Source organism: Pinus tabuliformis, chromosome Q (genome assembly GCF_031772625.1).
Source record: "Pinus tabuliformis cultivar Carrire ecotype Pingquan chromosome Q, CPIR1, whole genome shotgun sequence".
NCBI lineage: Eukaryota > Viridiplantae > Streptophyta > Pinopsida > Pinales > Pinaceae > Pinus > Pinus tabuliformis.
In genome coordinates this window covers 989,827,699-989,849,190 of record NC_142296.1, presented here as the reverse complement: position 1 = coordinate 989,849,190, position 21,492 = coordinate 989,827,699, and the positions used below count along the sequence as shown (strand labels likewise).

The window sequence follows — 21,492 nt, the reverse complement described above, 5'->3', positions numbered from 1 at the left end:
CAGTGATCACCGGTAAAGTTTGGGTTAGACCTAGGTGATAGGAGGGATGTCAGGTTAACAATGCCCCAGGTAAAAACTCTGAGGGGGGTAAGAGCTAGAGTGAGCGGGATTGTCTCACTTGGCAGGTTTGGCTGGAGTTAGTCAAGGAACCCCAAGTCAAGTTTAAGGGGGGAATATTGTTAGGTAAACTTGACTCAGGATAGAGTCAAAGTTGACTAGGTTAAACAGTGATGGTTTTGGGGCACATGGTGTTGTGCACCCATGGTATTTTTCCCGTGGTATTATATGTAATGGAGCTTATAAAAGGCTGGAAGGAATTCATTGTAATGTAAGACCTGGAGGTGAGCGGTGAAGGCTCACTTGGTCGGATTGGCCAGGGTTTTGGCCAATGCTAATAAGATCTTATTAGGTTGGGTTTTTCCCCGGATTTAGGGTTTTCTTGGATAAACATTTGTGTTTATGTGTTTATGCTTGTTGCTGGCTATTTTTATATTTATTCCTCTCAGTAATTATTTATGTTATGCAGTAAATTTCTTAACAGGATCAACATGGCATCGAAATAAATGAAACCATAACATCACATATAGGAAAACAATGAACTATTTGTATTAATAGAAATGGAGAGAGTTATAACCAAATATAGGAGTTGATCTTGTAGAAGAACTTCTCCAAGTTGACTTATCCTTCCTTGCCATAAAGTGTACCTTTATTTCACCCTAATGCATGGAATAATGACTCTCAAAACAACAACATGAGGGTAGAATCTATCTCCAAAAGCTAACACCTAGCTTGTGGATGGCAGTGAATATATAAGAGAGGATGGTAGTTTAGACATTCCTATCCATTTAACAATCTAGGTTTGAGATCCAATATTGATGGGAGGATGAGATCAAGGGATAAGGGGTGAAATATACAAGGTAGGATAGGATAGGATTCAATACTTACATCTAAGGTAAATGGTTATAACAACCTCTGGAAACTTCTGGAAGAGGAAGCTTTGGGATTTGTTTTATTTTTCCCGAATTTCTAGAATTAGCACACCCCCAGCAAGGGGCAACTTTTTGGTGATCAACACAAGTCTAAAGAGGGCCAACCTCCTAGTGAACACAGTCTCCTAAGGCAGAAGGGTGCATTGAGGCTTAAAAGAACTAAAATAAAGCAGTTAAAGGCAAATTTAGGGAATAGGGATACTCATGCTTAGGGATTTGTGCAAAAGTGATGACAAGGGGTAAAAGGATGTTGATTGATATAGTTAGCAGACCTATTTACTAGATGTGACATAATGTCCTATAACAGAATCCCCCCTAAAGAAAAAAGTAAAAAATGGAAACCGATGAATTTAATGCTTTACCTTATGACAAGTCTGGATCAAGAACAACTAGAGAGATCATTATCTGTTACAATACATTTACATCATGATATATTTGTCAAGGGAGGCATACCCATCCTCAACATATAAGATAAAATTACATGTGAAATGATCAAAAGACATGTACGCTGATGGCAAAAGGTAGACCCATGACTAGATGGCTGTCTGTATGATCATAGCCATCATACGTTATGATCTTGTATTAATCCTGAAATCACAACCCAAATGTATGGAACTAGATTGAGGTCTTCTATCTTGTTCACACGATCATCCAATGTATGAGTCTAACCATGAGAATAAATGAGATGGATTTGAACATGGTAAACACCATCTAATTACCAACCAATGATGTAAGTCTTTAACAGATGAGAGAGAAACCAATGATGATGTTAATGGTTCTTAGGGTACAATAATATAATTTGTATGGTGTGAATGAATAAGTTGAAGTTGAACACCACAAAAAATTTGTTGGTCGAAGGCCAATGATGTAAACTTGTCGTCGAGAGTGAGGAAACTTTCCATTGATGTATGTAAGCACTAAGGTACCAAAGGGTTGTTACTACGTCAACTTCCTGGATAATGAGTTGATGTCAACAGGAAGTGACTCGTTGTAGGAGGGCCTTGATGTATTACACATCAATGACACGAAATGGGTATCATTATTTTAGATAGAATGATGATGATACAAAACTGGATTAGGAACGACAAACATGGAATGAAGGCTTAAGAGTATCATAGCATATATAAACTGAATGACTTCTCTTGAACACATCAACGACACTGAATTGAGTTGGAAGCATTGACCCAAAACCAAAAATGGAGGCTTTGAAATGGTATGATGAACAAAAAGACAAGAATATTTACCAATCCAACAACCATAGAGATGAAGTGGATGAGTGTCATGTTCAAGAGTGACTTGCTGCCATTAACAAGCAGATTACCCTATTTTCCAAATTTCCCCAACCATTTATAGTAGGTACCTCTTTACTTTTTAACAATATTGAGGAGGATAACATGCGATTGATTTGTAAGTTCATCCTTCAGATGAATCCCTTTGGGTATATTTAACGAACCCTGAGAAGATTGGTTCAGTCCCATCATGATCGACGAGCCATTGTTGTTTTATGTTTTAATGAGTCCAGTGAAGGTCTAATTCGACATCTTTTTCATGTTCAGAGAGTTTAAAAAAGAGGTGAAAAAGAAAACTTCAAAGGTTCCTTTCGTAGATAGTCTCTTGAGTCGAAAAAAGTAGAAACCAATACTTAGGAGAACCTCTTAGCCATGTTTGACTAAGGTATTCATTTTTCATAGTTATTCTATCTCAGTACGAAAAATGGCCATTAAACTTATACTGCGTAGACGTATTTCATTTACTTTAACGGGTTCAAAAAGAAAAGCGCTCAACAATCTTTTCATATTTTGGGAGTTTGAAAAGAGCTAAAAGAGGACTCCTCCTAGAAGAATGAGTGGTATCAAGGTAGCTATTGGTTCCAATCATGATGGAACAACTCAAAACATGTAAAGGTTAAGAGGTTGGCTAATAAGACCACTCATCATGACAGTTCCTCCGAAAAGGGTAAAACAACCAAGTGAAAGCATATGACTGGCCAATCAAATAGTAGTGATGGAGAGAGAAAACCAATGCTCATCTCACATAAACAAGCTAATAGAAAAGGCAATCACAAGAGGATAAAATGGGAATGGTTTCATTTTTACAGAAGCTTGAAACATGAGAAACTATGCTTGAAATTTGTTTCATTTCTACACAAGATTGAAACGAAGAAAAACTATGCTTGAAATAAGTTTGCATGCCCCCAACATAATGAATCAATTCGGGGTACATGCCCCCAAAGCTTTATTCTTGCACCTACGTAGAATATTGGTTACTAATAGGTGGATGGAATGAAGGTTCATTTACAAGATCAAGTGAAAGACTTGACTGAGAATTTATAAGATATAATCAAAGACTAGAATTGAAAGGGCATCTGCTTCATTTTTTTATGAACTTGACACAGGAAAAGAAATATGCTCATGACCTTGTTTCATTTTTTAATGAGACTGACACAGGAAAAGGAGCGGTTCTCTGAGAACCTTGTATCATTTTATAAGGAGCTTGACACAAGACAAGGAACTTTTCTCCAGAAATTTGTTTCATTTTTTAATGAGATTGACACAAGAAAATGAACTCTGCTCAGGGACCTTGACCATGAGCTGTAGAAGTCCAAGGTTTCCAAGAGGTTCTCATTAGATGGGATAAGATTTATCTGGAAGGTATCAAAGTATCCAATGGAAATATCATACTCCAATTCCCCTAGTAAATGATGCACTACATCACCTACTAGATCATCAATAGAAGTGGGCACATAACAAGTTTCCATATAATTAATTTGTGGTGAGGAAGATATCACTTTCATATAAGGACCATTTATGGAATATGTTCGATTGGGAGTCAAATTAGGACTAACAAATTAAAGTTGGTAAATGGTTACAATTATTCCTTCATGTGGGAAAGACATCACATGAAAGAATGAAGAGACAAGGGATCCCATGTCGTAAACATAGTCATGCCCAAGGAGTAAATTAAAATCCAAAGGGCCTTGGACTACCATCATATCTTTATAGATAGTATTTCCTCCACAAGTAATAGGAAACTGAGGAAGGATCCCTAATGGTTGTCTGGTTCCTTTGTTAAAATCCAACAAATTATGGGTAATGGGAACAAGCTATGGAGAACCTAAAGCTTGCCAATTAGTTGAGGACATAATACTAATAGATGTGCCTCCATCTATAATTGTACCATGTATGGGCATATTATAAGCATGCACTATGATCTGGAAGGGCACATAGGGAGGAAGACGATATCCTGTTAATCGACTCCAATCAAAGGAAGTGACCAAACTACCTAGAGGGGGTGTTGTAGGAACGGGAGAGCTGCCCCCTTGTGCCATGGGAATGGAAGGATTATACCCTAGTTCATTAGAATATGAAGAAATGAGAAGAACTTGAGAAGTATGAAGTTCACTCTCTACAGGAAAGGTACAATCAACTAAAGGTGGACTCAAGTCAACCATTTTCTCAACCAATGGTTGGTCAGAATAGACTCATGGGATTCACATTCAAAGAGAGTGGGATTGATTGGAGATGGATTCTAATTAATCACTTCATTAACTAGTGGAGGATTGGGAGAAAGATTTTGATAACCAACCAGAAGTCAAGGCTGAGAAGTTTTAAGGTTTTTCAAATGTTTGAGGCTTCATCCATATAAGGAAAAATGTGAATAAGACGATTCCCTTCACATAATATACAAGGAATATTGACTTTCCCCTTCTTCCCATGGACCTTACTATCACTAGTAGATGGTTTGTCACCAACATAAGCTCCAAAAGCTAACGAAAAAGGTTGTGGACCACACTTCTAATACCTTTGGAATACTAGGAAAATCTCTAAGAAGGTGGTCACCCTTACATAACTTGCAAGGAAATTTAACCTGGCGGGGATGATTCGAATATTTGTCCATATTAGTTGCATTAGTAACAATGATTTCTTGGTTGCCCCCTGCTTTTTTTGCTTCTTCTTCTTCGTCCTTTTCTTCTTCTTCTTAGCTTCTTGGTTACTAGAATAAAAAATTTCACCAGGCGAGGAGGAAGAAAGGAATGAAGAAACATCATGAGAAGAAGTTGGAAAAGGGTCAACTTTAAGATCAACTCGCAGTCGATGTTGTTCAGGTGGAGGAGAACTTGGTTGAGGAGTAGCTTGGACATTCGAAACCATAGGGGTTGAAAAAAACCAAATTGGAAAACCAATGGTAAATACAGGAAGGGACGACGTTTCCATATAAGGAGCACCAATATTTCCAAAATTAGGGAAAGGACCAGGATTCCTATCCGAGGGATTTACTTGACTAGTGTACTCAGAAACTGTTTCCATTAGTCTCAACCTAATATTTAGTAAAGATATGTTCCACAGTGAGGATGTTATTCCATGGTCAATTAATTGATTTCAGAAATTAAAGACACAAAATAAAATAAAGGGGTAAACTAGGCAAAAGGGTTTACCAAGAAACTGTGAACTGTAATATACCACCTTAGAGAACCAAGGATTTACATACAGGTAGGAAATATCCTCGAATGTTGTTTTTAATGTATCATAATGTATAAGGCATCCGACTTAGTTACCTATGGTGAGGATAGCAACCTATGGTGGACTTCCAAAATATACTCGACAATACGTGGAAATGTAGTCTGTGTTAGTGTTGTCTAATGCGTAATCGTACAATCAGAGCATTACCATATAATTTTCATGCGTGGAGTGCCATCCAATATACCCAGAGGTACTTGGAGAACGACTCGATACACTGACGCACATGGAATGGGATATCACCCCTTGAATTAAATGCTAACAAAAAATGACAGCACAGATTTTTAAAGATGTTGGAACACGTCTCTAACCTAGACCTCTAGATGTTTGCATGATTGTTACAAATGCTCCTTAGGTTGATTCAGTAAATTTTAAAGTTTATCTTCAATTAAGTTTCATCTTTGGGTCTTGTTGTGGCTAGCAACAACCCCCCTTCTTATTTAGTGCTATTACTAATACTAAATAAGTGGGGACCCTTAGTCAAAATTAAAAAAAAAAATCAATTAGTGCTTGTATTTCCTTTTTCAATAAAACTTACTATCAAAAACTTAAGAAAATACCCTTGAAAAATCTAAAAAAAAGCTTAAGTTTTATGATAAAGTAGAATTATTCCTTAGGAAATATCGCATCGCAAAATAATAATAGGGTACCTCCTTGCAAGCTGAATTCTAAGACTGCGAGATTGCGACACGGGACTACGAACATATATCGCATCGCATGCATCAAAGACCGCTTACGATGAAAAACTTTAAACTACCGATATGCGATGGCGCATATCGCAAATCACATTTCGCAGAAAACAGATTAACGAAAATTGTCATATGCCACGCTCCTGCGATATTGCGATATTGCGATTATGCGATTAAGCGGCAATGCGATAATGTGATAATGCGATATTATGAATTTGCGATATAGCAAGCAAGCGATGTGGTGATTCTGCGATGTTGCGATCTACGATATTGCGAAGCAAATCGGAAAATCGCTTCATCGCAGATCTTTCGGGCTCGTTGTTCAAAAAAGTATTTTCCATAAATCGAGACGCGGTTATTAATGCTAATTAAATGAGTTAGTTGCTGATCATTAATGAAATAGGGTTTTGTGCTTATCAAGAAGTCATTTCACGTAAGGTGGTATATTTTATATGTTTTCAACATTTAAGACTTTCCCGTCACCTTTTCTTATCATTATTCTTGCTTCACTTGTAAATTGCAGGAACGGAGAGCAGAGAATGATACAAAGCAGTACGCAGAATACTATGGGAAAGAAAGGCAAAGCCCCAAGCTTTGAAGAGAAGGAAATGGTGCCCTTGTATATAGACACCGCCTGTAACAGAGATGTTGGTATTGCTACCTGGGAAGGCATGTACATTCTACTTGAGGAAGAGAATCCCAGAGTAATGGAGGTCGAGGCTACTGCAGGCTCACATAGTTCTTTTGAGGCGTCCATCACAGAACTGGCTTGTTCATTCTTACACAGGATAGCCGCGAGGCCCAGAATTATTCCATACACAGACATGGTTAAATGGATACTAGACAGCACGGATATTAGAGATAGATAGTTTAAAACTCAGGGTCAAGAGCTTACGGAATCATTATTTTCACAAAAATTTGAGCTTTATATCCGCTAAAAGAAAACGCGCAAAGGGTGAAAAACACACCAAGGAAGCCCGGATCAAGAAATGGAGGTAGTTTCCGATGTGTGATTAGCGCCATCACTGGGCAAAACTTCTTGAAAAGGAAAGCTTCTGAGTGCTCAGTCACCTGTAAGCCCAAAAATTTGTAAAAAAGAACACTAGAGGTAAAAGAAGTAAAACTTAAATCCGAAAACCAGTGGATGACTCTCAAGTGTATCATCAATTCTACCGAGAAGATGGCGCCAACTCTTTCCGATTCTGTTTTCGCAGCACAGCTAAAATCAGAAATCAGTCAGCTGACTCTTCTCAAACATATGTTGAACGCGTGTGAATTCAAGGAGCAGATACATAAATAGTTAGTAATTTTAATTTTAGATTCAGTTTTAGTTTTAATTTTGTTTTATTTTTGCCCAAAGTGAGGACGGTCATTTAAACCGCATCCTACATTTTTGTAATAATGTTATTTTTAGATTTAGTTAGTAGTATTTAAACACTTCTCATGCATTTAGAGAAGGGTCCTGAAATTTGTCAAAAACTTATCTCCAGAACATGCACTTTTGTACCCTCTGAGGAGGTTTTGATGAATGAATGGAACAGGGTTTATCGATATCTGTATTTAATATCTGCTACTGATGTTGCACTTCTGTACTCTTAGTGGATGTTGGGTTACGAAGAGATAAATCATTATCACTTGAAGCTCATGAGTAGGACTAGTTATAAATGGTACTTCTATCTCTTAACTATTTCCACCTTTGTGTTAAAAGTGATATTCAAGTTCAGTTGTTTATATATTGATGTGTGAATTCTTGAGTTATCATTTGGCACTTTTGTACAATGATAGCTATTTATTTATGCTTAATGTATGAATAGCTTATTATGTGATATGCCTTTCACAACTGTTTCGTCTAACATTTTATACGAAGTGGTTTATCTGCATTGAATTCTTTTCTCATAATAGATGAATGATCTTTATTACCAATTGTTATCTGAAATCATTTTAGATCGCATAACAGAAGGATTATACCCCGAGTTAGTGTAGACTTAGATATTTCTGCTTATTAGAATACCATTTACATGTTATCAGATTAGAGTTAGAATTATAGCATCTCACTTAGGAACTTTTAGAAGGGAAATATCAATTCTTCACACACACACACACACATAAATTGGGAAACTGGTCCCATATCCCCAGTCGCAACCACTATACCAAACGGAAAAGGAGTTGCTAACCAGGGTCCAGACCTGGTGGGTATCCCCCTTGTTGTAGACCCGATTTTCGGGGCTTCAACATATTTGGCGCTAGAAGGAGGGCCTCAAACTGTGAATGGCAAGTAAATCCAAATCTAAATACCATTCTGAGAGTAAATCGCCCTCACCATCTCCCCTGACTTCTCCATTGCATTTAGAATCTTTAAATCCAGAGCCAGAAGTCGCTGGAGCAATAGTCGTTGCTACAAACCCTGACATTTCAGAAAAATCTACTATTGAACCTCCTGAAGTTGAATCTTTGATTCACAAAATTCAGCGATTTTCTATATCTCCTCAAAAATCTGATAAATCTCAAGGCAGCGTGACTTCGCAATATAACCCTGCTCATCCTCTTACCAGATTAAAGAGCGAAAAGTTTGGTGTTCAGCCAACCGAGTTACCTCTACCTACAAGGAAGAGAGCAAGGAAATCTCCTAAAGGGTCCGATAGTGAGACTCTTTCATCATCATCATCCATCTCAACCTCTTCACCGCGAAGTCAACCATCCACCCCTCCACTTCAGATCATTGTCCATCAGTCCACCGGTACTCCTACATCTCCTTCTCAATCATCTGGAGTCATAATATCCTCATCTTCTCAACCACAGGGATCATCTTCTGCACTTTCCTCTGTTAGTAGTTCAACGATGGCCCAATCTCCATGGAATAACCCAGGGGTAGTCTTAATGCCTGCGCCCTTGAGTCAGTTACCGACCCATCCTGAAAAATGGCTGCCTAAGTTTAATCCTGAGGCAGGCATGCTAGCGGAAGAACATATAAATAACTTTATGTTATCCATAAATCTTAATGGAGTTACCAATGAAGACGTTGTTGTTCAACTTTTTCCTTATACTCTGCAAGGAACAGCCGGATCATGGTATTTCTCATTACCGTCTGGATCTATTACTAGTTGGGAGATTTTCCAAGAACAATTCTTGACTAAGTTTGGTGATGATAGGTCTACAGCAACATTGATCAACGACCTATCTAACCTTAGGGCTGAGTCAAAAGAACCTATCAAAGATTTCAATTTACGTTTCAATAAAATCTTAAATAAAATTCCTGCTGCTTCCCAACCTAGTGAAGAAGTGCGAAGTGAATGGTACATTACTGCTTTACCATCAAACATAGCAATCTTTGTTGATAGGGCTAACAAAACAACTTTAGTTGAAAATATGAAAGAAGCGATAGCAGTAGAGAAACATATTATGGCCTTAGAAAAGAAAAACGCAATAGAAGAACGAAAATCCAAGAAGGTTTCTTTCAAGGAAGATCCCAAGAAAAAACAATCAAAAGATCCATTTGATTTAGAAGGATTGCAAAAAGTTTTGAAGACCATGTCTAACGAGATGGTCGACATTAAGAAACAAGTGGCAGAAACTTCTTCTAAAAATCCATACAGACCTTTTAAAAGAAACCCTTTGACCGATTCCAAACCCCCTAACGCTATTACAAGTGCTGAATCCGAAGAAGAAGAAGAGGAAATCGCTACTGAGGAACATACCGATGAAGAAGAAGTTGTAGAGTTACAAGGTATGTGGGATTTCATCCTCCCAGATGAAGAGGATCAAGAGGCATCCCCGGTTAGTACTCGTAGCAGAAATCAACTTGATCCTCCTCAACCTACACCTAAGCCAAAGAGCGCAAGCTCAATGACTAAGGATAAAGTCACAGCCAAGAAAATGACATCTAAAGCGACTCAAACTAGCCCAGTCCAAACAGACCCATCAACTCCATCTAAAACTTTGATCGTTTCGGATGAAATGGAGTATAATATCATAGAAGACATGAAAAAGACTAGGGCCAATATCACTTTTTACGAATTGAGCAAGTTAAAACGCCAGCAAAAGGTACTTTTGAAAGAATTACATGTTGTACCAGTTGCACCTTTTCCTGCCATTGTAATCTCTCAAGCTTCCCATGACATGGGAAGACCTCCAACTAATGCGATGAATAAAGTTGATCCAAACGATATCGCCTTAATTGGAGGAAGATCGAGATCTCATACTCCCCCATTTCTTCTTACTTATGAAATTTTCAATAAAAATTTGCATAATTGCTTAGTGGATTCTGGAGCTTCATCGAATATTTTACCAAAGTCAATATGTGCAAAATTGAACGTTCAACCATAGAAATCCATTGTGCGCATAGTTCAATTAGATCGATCGCAAGTCAAAGTGATTGGCGAATTAAATCACCTCACCATAAGGCTGTCATCCAACCCAAAGGTATGTCAAGTTATCGGCATTTTAGTTGCCGATATTCCGGAATTTTATGGCTTGATTCTTAGCAGAGATTGGTTAGAAAAACTTCACGGATATTTTGCAATTGACTGGTCACACATGTGGCTTCCTTACAATGGTAAACCAAATCAGATAAAAGTTGAGCGGGAAAGACATCAAAAATACATAGTAACAGAACTGCAGGGTAAAATGAACTAGTAGCATATGGTTCTAACATCATTGGCAACTACTCAGTAGATTCCTTCCTAGGAAATTTTAATGGTCATACTTCACCTTACTTAGAACATTCTGTTTTATCTCAAGTAGAAAATTTCTCTCAAACAGATAGTTCTAAATGTATTAATTTTATAAATAATCCTGTAAATAAATCTTTATTTTGGAAACTATTTTTTGACAGTTCTAAGTCTAACGAAGGAGCAGGAACAGGATGCGTGTTAATAAGTTTGGAGGGAGATAAAACTATCCTAACCTGCAGACTCGAATTTGATTGCACCAACAACACCACAAAATACGAGGCTTTAGTCCAAGGATTATACAAAGCAATCGGATTAGACGTCAAATATCTTCAAGTTTTCGGAGATTCTGAAATTGTAATCAGACAGGTACGTAATACTATACATTGTTTATCAGGTCATTTAAAACATTACCAATCTTTAGTTCAAGATCTGACTGAACACTTTATAGCATTTAATATTTCATCAATTCCCAAACTCCAGAATGCTAGTGCAGACCTCTTAGCCAACGTAGCTTCCAAACTCATTCCTTCAGAAGATTTTAGCCCTGATCGATTTTCAATTGAATTAATTTTTAGACCATCTATTCCTGATAACATTACCAATTGGAGGATTTTCAATGATGATCCTGATATCGTGAGTTTCCTCACATTTGAGGGATCCTATACCAATCAAATAATTGACGAAGACCAACATGGCCAACATTTGCAACAGGATAGCATTAACAATGCCATACCTAAGTCAGTAGTCAAGTTAGAAGATCTTTATGATCTGAAAGATCGGTTTAAAAGATCTACCAATTCAAAACTCCAAAGTTCAACTTTGAATTATGAATTAGTAAATCTAGGAACTGATACCAAACCACAGAATATCAATCTAGGCCTTGGTCTAGCTCCCGAGGAAAAATTATCTTATATTCGTCTCTTAAGACAATACAAAGGTGTCTTTTCTTGGAATTACGATGAACTCAAAACGTATGACACATCCATTATCCAACATACTATTCCAATGATAGACAATGAAAAACCTGTCCAAGAAAAGTTGAGAAAGATCCATCCTAATCTAGAAAACTAGATCAAATCTGAACTCAATAAGTTACTGAAAGCCAAAATAATTTTTCCTGTTCGACATTCCAAATGGGTTTCCAATATGGTCCCTGTTAGAAAGAAAAATGGAGACATAAGAATCTGCATTGACTTTCGAAATCTTAACAAAGCCTGCCAAAAGGACAATTTTCCTTTGCCTCACATGGAACAAATACTGCAGGCGGTTGCAGGCTCAGAATTTATGTCCTTCTTGGATGGATTCTCAGGATACAATCAAGTGTTGGTACATCCCGATGATCAATTAAAAACCACATTCAGAACTAAATGGGGCACATACACATATCAAAAAATGCCATTTGGTCTGATTAATGCTGGTGCCACATTTCAAAGAGCTATGGACATCGCATTCAAAGGGTTAGTTAATAAATCAATGGTAATCTATTTGGATGATATAACTGTATATTCCAAGAAACGAAACAATCATCTTAGAGATTTAAAACAAATCTTCCAACGTTGTTAAAGGTATGGAATTTCACTTAACCCGAAAAGATCATTTTTCGCATTAAGTGAAGGAAAATTTTTCGGATTCATAGTGTCAAAATCTGGAATTCACATTGACCCTGACAGAATCAAGGAGATTTCCACAGTTCCTCTACCTCACAACAAGAAAGCCATGCAATCTTTTCTTGGCCATATTAATTTTGTAAAGAGATTTGTTCTAGATTTTTCAAGAATTGTCTCTCCATTGCAAGCAATGATTAAAAATAACTCAAACTTTAAATGGGGCAAGATGAACATGAGGCATTCAATCTGATCAAACAAGCAATCATTAATGCTCCATCTTTAGCAACACCAAATTTTTCTGATCCTTTTATTTTATACACTTTTGCCTCTGATAGGTCATATGCTGCGATACTCACTCAAGTAAATCAAGAAAAGGCAGAAGCCCCAATTTCTTTTTTCAGTTCCAATTTACAAGGAGATGAGTTGAATTATTCAGATGTGGAGAAACAAGCTTATGTTCTTTTCAAAGCAATTAAGTATTTTAGACCTTTTCTACCCAAAACACATACAAAAATCATAGTACCATTTCTGGTGGTAAGAAATCTTCTAGTACAGAAGAATGTGGATGAGAAAAGAGCCATTTGGTTACTGCCTTACAGGAATATGACGTAGAAATCAAACCAGCAAGTATTGTAAAAGGTCAAGGCTTTTGCAAAATGCTGGCCAGAGCATCGCTGATGTCTGAAATTCCATCTACAGAGATACAAATGTACGAGGTAAGCCTAAACGATGTTGAGTCATTATACGTTGATATCATTTATTATCTAAAGAATGGATATGCTCCTTCAAACCTCGATCATACCAAGAAAAGAGCTCTAAGGTTAAAATCCAAACAATATCAGCTCGTGAATGATGTTCTTTTTAGAATAAATTATGATTATGTTCTCCTTAGATGTCTTGAGAAATCTGAAGCTAAAAAAGTCTTGCAGGAACTCGACGATGGGACAGCAGGTGGACACTATGCTGGAGATGCTACTGCTCATAAAATCTTATGCGTAGGCTATTACTGGCCCACATTATTCAAAGACTCACATAACTACGTGAGGAAATGTCAAGTTTTTCAAACCGCTGCTGGGAGACAAAAGAAACCATCCTTGCCACTGCAACTAGTTAACATTGAGAAACCTTTCGATCAGTGGGGATTGGACGTAATAGGTGAGATCGTTCCTCACTCTTCTAAATAGCATAGATATATCCTTACAGCAACATATTACTTTACTAAGTGGGTAGAAGTAGTTCCACTCAAGACGGCTAATGCTGAAAATATTATCGAGTTCATAGATCAGTTCAAAATCACCAGGTTTGGGTTGCCTTCTACTTTAATGTTTGATAATGCATCATATTTTTCTGGTAATGCGATGACTGAATTTGCACTCAAAAGGGGTTTCAAGCTTAAATACTCTGCCAATTATTACCCACAGGGGAATGGATTAGCTGAATCTACAAATAAGAACTTAATTAGGATCATTAAGCGAACCATTGACCAAAATCATAAAAAATGGCACAAGTCTTTAATATATGCTTTATGGGCAGACCAGATAACTCACAAAGCCTCCATCGGCACTTCCCCCTTCAACTTAGTTTATGGGAAAGAAGTGGTTCTTCCAACTCATTTAGCAATCCCCTCTTTGGCCTTGGTTCAATATATTGATGAAGCACCAACTTCTTCCTTACAACTAAGGCAGCTGGAAATAATTAAGTTGGAAGAACAAAGAGAACAGGCTAAAATAACTCACGCTCATCATCAATCATTAGTAAAAGCCTCTTTTGATTCTAACATGATATCCAGAAAATATTTTTAGATGGGAGATCTAGTTTTAAAATGGGACAAGGCTCATGAGCAAAAAGGGAAACATACAAAATTTCAATGAATGTGACTTGGCCCTTTTCAAATCGTAGAAGTCATAGGTCTGTCTACTTTTATGTTACAGGATTTAACAGGAAAAAGAGATTCTTTACTTGTTAACAGACAGACCCTCAAAAAATATTTTCCATAGGAGATCATTCTTCTATTTTGTAGAGTAGTTTTTTTAGTTTTATAATAAAACCGGTTGTAAACGGTTACATTAGGAATTCACAAAAAAGACACAAATTCTCTTTTAGATTTTGTTTTTTCACTTGTATAAATAGAATTATTTTAGAAAATTGATCATTATTATTGAAAGATATAGTTAAAGACTCTAGGCCTAGAAATGATACTGGTTTCAACTATATAAACTTTGACAAAAATCGACTTTTAGTAAGAAATTGTTTTATATCAGTCCAATGAAAGGTATCAATAATAAAATGAAGATTCTATGTAGAAAATCTCTTTCCAAAAACTCTATAATTGTCGTCCAGAGCCATCTTAAGGAAACAATGATTTCCTCCCCACTTAGGAAACTTCAACGTTCAGGGAATGATTCAATGATACACTTTAACTTAAAGAGTAAGAGGTCTCATCACGAGCCGGCTTATCATGATCATAGATATTATAGCTTGCTGACTTTGCCAATACTGCATACCACAACAGGGCAATGACTCAAGATTGTTGCAATCAAAAGACAAGGGGTCTCATCATGAGCTAGCTTGTTCAGCAAAGCTATAAATCAGTGAATGACTGTGTCATAAATTGGCTACCAAACCAAGACATTGTTCTTTAAGGGTAAAAAATAAAATGAAAGCAATAAGTGTGGATATGGATTTCTCTTTGAAAATTGTAAATTTCTCTAAATAGGATATAGGATCATTGTTGGGTAACAGGTAACCCTGTCAAGGCAATAAACGCTTGCTGGCAGCAGAGGCTCTAGCTACGACAAATGAGCATATTCAAAACTGATTTACAAAGAAGGCTTTGTTTTTATCTATATAAACCAAGTAATGACTGATGTAGATACAAGGACTAGCTTGAGGGAGTAAATAATCAAAGTTGAAAATAGAGGAAACAAAATATCATTGATAGGCAAAAGCATAATGTACTTTGTCTTTCTATAATAAAGTTTAATTTTCTGGAAAATTTTCTGTTTTGGAAGTTTAGAAAATTCACAAGAAAAGCAGAGATAACTGGTTCTTCCAAGTGAATCGCCAATTGTTGTGGCCAGCAACAACCCGCCTTCTTATTTAGTGTTATTACTAATACTAAATAAGTGGGGACCCTTAGTCAAAATTAAAAAAAAATTCAATTAGTGCTTGTATTTTATTTTTCAATAAAACTTACTGTCAAAAACTTAAGAAAATACCCTTGAAAAATCTAAAAAAAAGCTTAAGTTTTATGATAAAGTAGAATTATTCCTTAGGAAATATCGCATTGCAAAAGAATAATAGGGTACCTCCTTGCAAGCTGAATTCTAAGATTGTGAGATCGCGATACAAGACTACGAACATATAACGCATCGCATGCATCAAAGACCGCTTACGATGAAAAACTTTAAACTACCGATATGCGATGGCGCATATCGCAAATTGCATTTCGCAGAAAACAGATTAATGAAAATTGTTATATGCCACGCTCCTGCGATATTGCGATATTGCGATTATGCGATTAAGCGGCAATGCGATAATGTGATAATGCGATATTATGAATTTGCGATATAGCAAGCAAGCGATGTGGTGATTCTACGATGTTGCGATCTGCGATATTGTGAAGCAAATTGCAAAATCGCTTCATTGCAGATCTTTCGGGCTCGTTGTTCAAAAAAGTATTTTCCATAAACCGAGACCCGGTTATGCGCTTTAATGCTAATTAAATGAGTTAGTTGCCGATCATTAATGAAATAGGGTTTTGTGCTTATCAAGAAGTCATTTCACGTAAGGTGGTATATTTTATATGTTTTCAGCAGTTAAGACTTTCCCGTCACTTTTTCTTATCATTATTCTCACTTGACTTGTAAATTGTAGGAACGGAGAGTAGAGAACGATACAAAGCAGTACACAGAATACTATGGGAAAGAAAGGCAAAGCCCCAAGCTCTGAAGAGAAGGAAATGGTGCCCTTGTATACAGACACCGCTTGTAACAGAGACGCTGGTATTTCTACCTGGGAAGGCATGTACAATCTACTTGAGGAAGAGAATCCCAGAGTAATGGAGGTTGAGGCTACTGCAGGCTCACATAGTTCTTCTGAGGCGTCCATCACAGAACTGGCTTGTTCATTCTTACACAGGATAGCCGTGAGGCCCAGAATTATTCCATACCTAGACATGGTTAAATGGATACTGGACAGCACAGATATCAGAGATAAACAATTTAAAACTCAGGGTCAAGAGCTTACATAATCATTATTTTCACAAAAATTTGAGCTTTATATCCACTAAAAGAAAATGTGCAAAGGGTGAAAAACGCACCAAGGAAGCCTGGATCAAGAAACGGAGGAAATTTCCAATGCGCGATTACTGCCATCACTGGGAAAAACTTCTTGAAAAGGAAAGCTTCTGAGTGCTCAGTCACCTGTAAGCCCAGAAATTTGTAAAAAAGAACACTAGAGGTAAAAGAAGTAAAACTTAAATCCGAAAACCAGTGGATGACTCTCAAGTGTATCATAAATTCTACCGAGAAGATGGCGCCAACTCTTGCTGATTCTGTTTTCGCAGCACAGCTAAAATTAGAAATCAGTCAGCCGACTCTTCTCAAACAGATGCTGAACGCGTGCAACTTCAAGGAGCAGATACAAAAATAGTTAGTAATTTTAATTTTAGATTCAGTTTTAGTTTTAATTTTGTTTTATTTTTGCCCAAAGTGAGGACAGTCATTTAAACGGCATCCTACATTTTTGTAATGATGTTATTTTTAGATTTAGTTAGTAGTATTTAAACCCTTCTCACGCATTTAGAGAAGGGTCCTGAAATTTGTCAAAAAATTATCCCCAGAACATGCACTTTTGTACCCTCTGAGGAGGTTTTGATGAATGAATAGAACAGGATTTATCGATATCTATATTTAATATCTACTACTGATGTTGCACTTCTGTACTCTTAGTGGATGTTGGGTTATGAAGAGATAAATCATTATCACTTGAAACTCATGAGTAGGACTAGTTATAAATGGTACTTCTATCTCTTAACTATTTCTGCCTTTGTGTTAAAAGTGATATTCAAGTTCAGTTGTTTATATATTGATGTGTGAATGCTTGAGTTATCATTTGGCACTTTTGTACGGTCATAGCTATTTATTTATGCTTAATGTATGAATAGCTTATTATGCGATATGCCTTTCGCAACTATTTCGTCTAACTTTTTATACAAAGTGGTTTATCTGTATTGAATTATTTTCTCATAACAGTTGAATGATCTTTATTACCAATTGTTATTTGAAATCATTTTAGATCGCATAACAGAAGGATTACACCCCGGGTTAGTGTAGACTTAGATATTTCTGCTTATTAGAATACCATTTACATGTTATTAGGTTAGAGTTAGAATTATAGCATCTCACTTAGGAACTTTTAGAAGGGAAATATCAATTCTTCACACACACACACACACAAATTGGGAAACTGGTCCCATATCCCCAGTCGGACCCACTATACCAAATGGAAAAGGAGCTGCTAACCAAGGTCTGGACCGGGTGGGTATCCCCCTTGTTGTAGACCCGATTTTCGGGGCTTCAATAGGTCTCATCGCGAGTTTCACCTAAATTCCCTAAAATGCAAGCTAGCATCAAGAAATGAAATATTTCACTTTCAATGAAAATTTATCTAAAGGAGAGAAGAGAGAAAGAGTATGCAACATACAAAATGCAACAAACAATATGATAAGTGAAATTCCCTTTTAATGCAACTATTCCAATACTGATGCACACACAAAATCCTACATGCTAATGGAAAGAGATTTTTCTTTTCAATTTCACTAAATTTTCAAATATGGAAAAAACTAAGATGCATGTCTAATCCCTGATAAAATAAAACTTTTCATAAAAATGACTAGAACACCAATTCATTCAAGTACTGAATGATCAAATAAATTAGTTTGTCAATGACCTAATGATAACAAAGGAAAATCTAAACAAATCCTTATTAAAGGAACACAAAATGCAAAGAAAACCAAATGGCGACTTTTGAGAGACCACAAGATACTTCTGGACTCAAGGAAGAGTAGTTGGAACAAAGTTGTACATAGAGAAAATCAGAAAAAGGAAAATTTGTGCATGAGCAGGGACCAACACAGGTGCTAAAAGGGAACAAATTCTCTATAAACAAAGGCACATAGAACACTCAGGAGCATCACAACACTCTGTCTCTAGAATAGAGGGAGCGTTTACTAGGGGATGCATGGTTCTGACACAAAAATTGCAATTGAAACTCAATGAATTATATTCTTAGGTATACTCTTGACTGAGTAAGATAGTGAATGTCTAAAGAAGAGGTAAAAAAAACACTAAGGACAAGGAAACCACCAAGGGAATACACAAATCCCCAGTATGGTTTCCAATTTGTTATACGAAATCTACGACTGTAGACAGAAGTATGTTCCCTAGACTTGATGGCCTAGTCTAGAACAACATAAACCAAAAAAAACAATGTTTTCCTTAAAGTAAATGGACAATAGGATGAAGTATACTTGGAATCTATCGTAAGATTCACTCCTCTCTTTACTTGTATGCTCCAATCCTAGCTCTGATCGCTATAATTAGAACCTCCACAATTAAACAACACAAGCCAACGATCTACAACATCTATGTAGTATCATCCAATCACTTTATTCAATGGATCAACATGGCATTTAAATACATGAAATAATAACATCACATATAGGACAATAATGAACTATTTGTATTAATAGAAATGGAGAGACTTACAACAAAATATAGAAGTTGATCTTGTAGAAGATCTCCTCGAAGTTGAGTTCTCTTTCCTTGTCACAAAGTGTACCTCTATGTCACCCTAATACATGGAATAATGACTCTCACAACAACAACATCAGGATAGAATTTATCTCCAAAAGTTAACCCCTAGCTTATGGAGGGCAGTAAATATGCAGGAGAGGATGGTAGTTTAGGAATTCTTATCCATTTACCAATCTAGGATTGAGATCCACTCTTGATGGGAGGATGAGCTCAAGGGATAAGGAATAAAATATCCAAGGTAGGATAGGATAGGATTCGAACTTTCATCCAAGGTAAATGATTAGAACAACCTCTGGAAACTTTTGGAAGAGGAAGCTTCAGGATTATTTTTATTTTTCCTAAATTTATAAAATCATCGCACCCCTAGCAAGGGGCAACCTATTGGTGATCAACATAGATCTAGAGAGGGTCAACCTGCTAGTGAATGCAGTCTCCTAAGGTAGCAGGGTGCATTGAGCTTTAAAAGAAATGAAATGAGGCAATTAAAGGCATAAATTCAGGGATTAGGGAGATTCATGCTTAGGCCTTTGTGCAAGGGTGATGGAAAGGGGTAAAAGGATGTTGATTGATCCAATTAATAGGCCTATTAACCATATGTGACAAAATGGCCTATAACAATGAGACTAATTAAATGTAGAGGTAAAATACTTAAATCAAGAAGCAACTAATAAATGCTTTTTTGTTTTTTGTTTTTAGAGATTTATTCAAGAACTTGATCAACAAAAGAATAAGAATGAAATGATCATAAAAGAGAATCTAAAGAAAATGCATACAAAACAAAGCATATAAACAAATGATTTGAAAGAAATCTTGTAGGAAATAAAGTTAAAGAAAACTAATCTATCTTGAAAAAATGAAACATAAGGAAAATTTAAAATACGCTCATACTCATCAGGGGGGCCTTCTGATCTGCACGAGAGTTGGGAAAACTTAGGAAATTATTGTTCAAACACTAGATTTCATCATGAAGGCATAACCATATAAAAGGATTGTATTAACTGAATTGTGCATGAAAATGAGAAATTATTCAAAAGTGATGATAACATCTAGAAATACTGAACAACCTTTAACATTTAACATTGTTGTTCGCTTTCCAGTGAAGCGTTTTATAGAGTTTGGAAATAAGTGCTTATGAGAAACTTATTTCTAAAGGCTTTCCTGATAGATCAACATATTAGACTTCGAATTCTATTGAGACACTTACTCACGCGACTCACTATCTATGAAGCAAGTCATGCAAGAAACACATCATTGTTCTACAAATTCTTCATGATCTCACTCACTTGATAAGGATTCAACCACACTTGGTAAGGATTCAGCCTCACCTGATACCCTGTTTTGATGCTTGATATAACCAAATGTGCCATGTCACTGTTTGACTGTAAGTTTGACTTTGATATTGTGGTCAACTAGGATTCTTCTACCTACACTCAATAGGCGGAAATCCATGTTGGCAACATTTTTCATCTTTCCATGTGCTCTAGATGATATATCTCCCATGGGACCTATTCGAACCTTGGATTCAGCTGTAGAATGTTAGTGATGTTATGGAAAGTGTAAAATTCATTAAGTCATGTATATTGAATCAAATTTATAAATAAAATGTATATAATTGAGAGCAAATCTAGACCTTTACCTTATTGGTTATTTATGTAGCTTTGATAGGTTTTATTTTAAAATGGTGGTGTGATGATGTAAAGATAAGTGGAAAATAAGCAAAAGAGAAGGTAACAAACTGTCAAAAAGATGCAAGTCCCGTGGCCCAACAAAAGTAAGGTATTATAAAGAAATGATCAACTCTAATCTTGATAAACATATTTATCTTTCTATCTTAACTAGTGCTAAGAATAAAATGAAAATTATGAAGATAAGAACTAATTCTCATGAGCTTCGAAATGAAATCGGTCATTGGTCAATTCCCAAAACATTTTGGGACGAAATATTGTGACATCTTTGCATACTGAGAGGGTTGAAGATGAAAATCACTTTCTCTTGGATTGCCCACTTCTTACTCACATTTGATCTCATTTCTAAAACCTTTTCCACTCTACAAACTTTCTTGGCTTGTTAAGTTGGCAAAACCATAGTGATCTAGGAACGCTTATCTCCCTTCTATTTGATCATAGAAATAAAATATGTAAGAGTCTTAATTAATCTCTTACTTTTTAAGGTATGATAGACCATATTAGTCTTAGCAGATAT

The 21,492-nt window shown here is 36.3% G+C and overlaps 1 pseudogene; it reads right to left on the bottom strand.

Annotated features, from left to right (window-relative positions):
* The window catches only part of LOC149222800 (asparagine synthetase [glutamine-hydrolyzing]-like), an 80,284-nt pseudogene that overhangs the window by 50,146 nt on the left and 8,646 nt on the right, over positions 1-21,492 (bottom strand).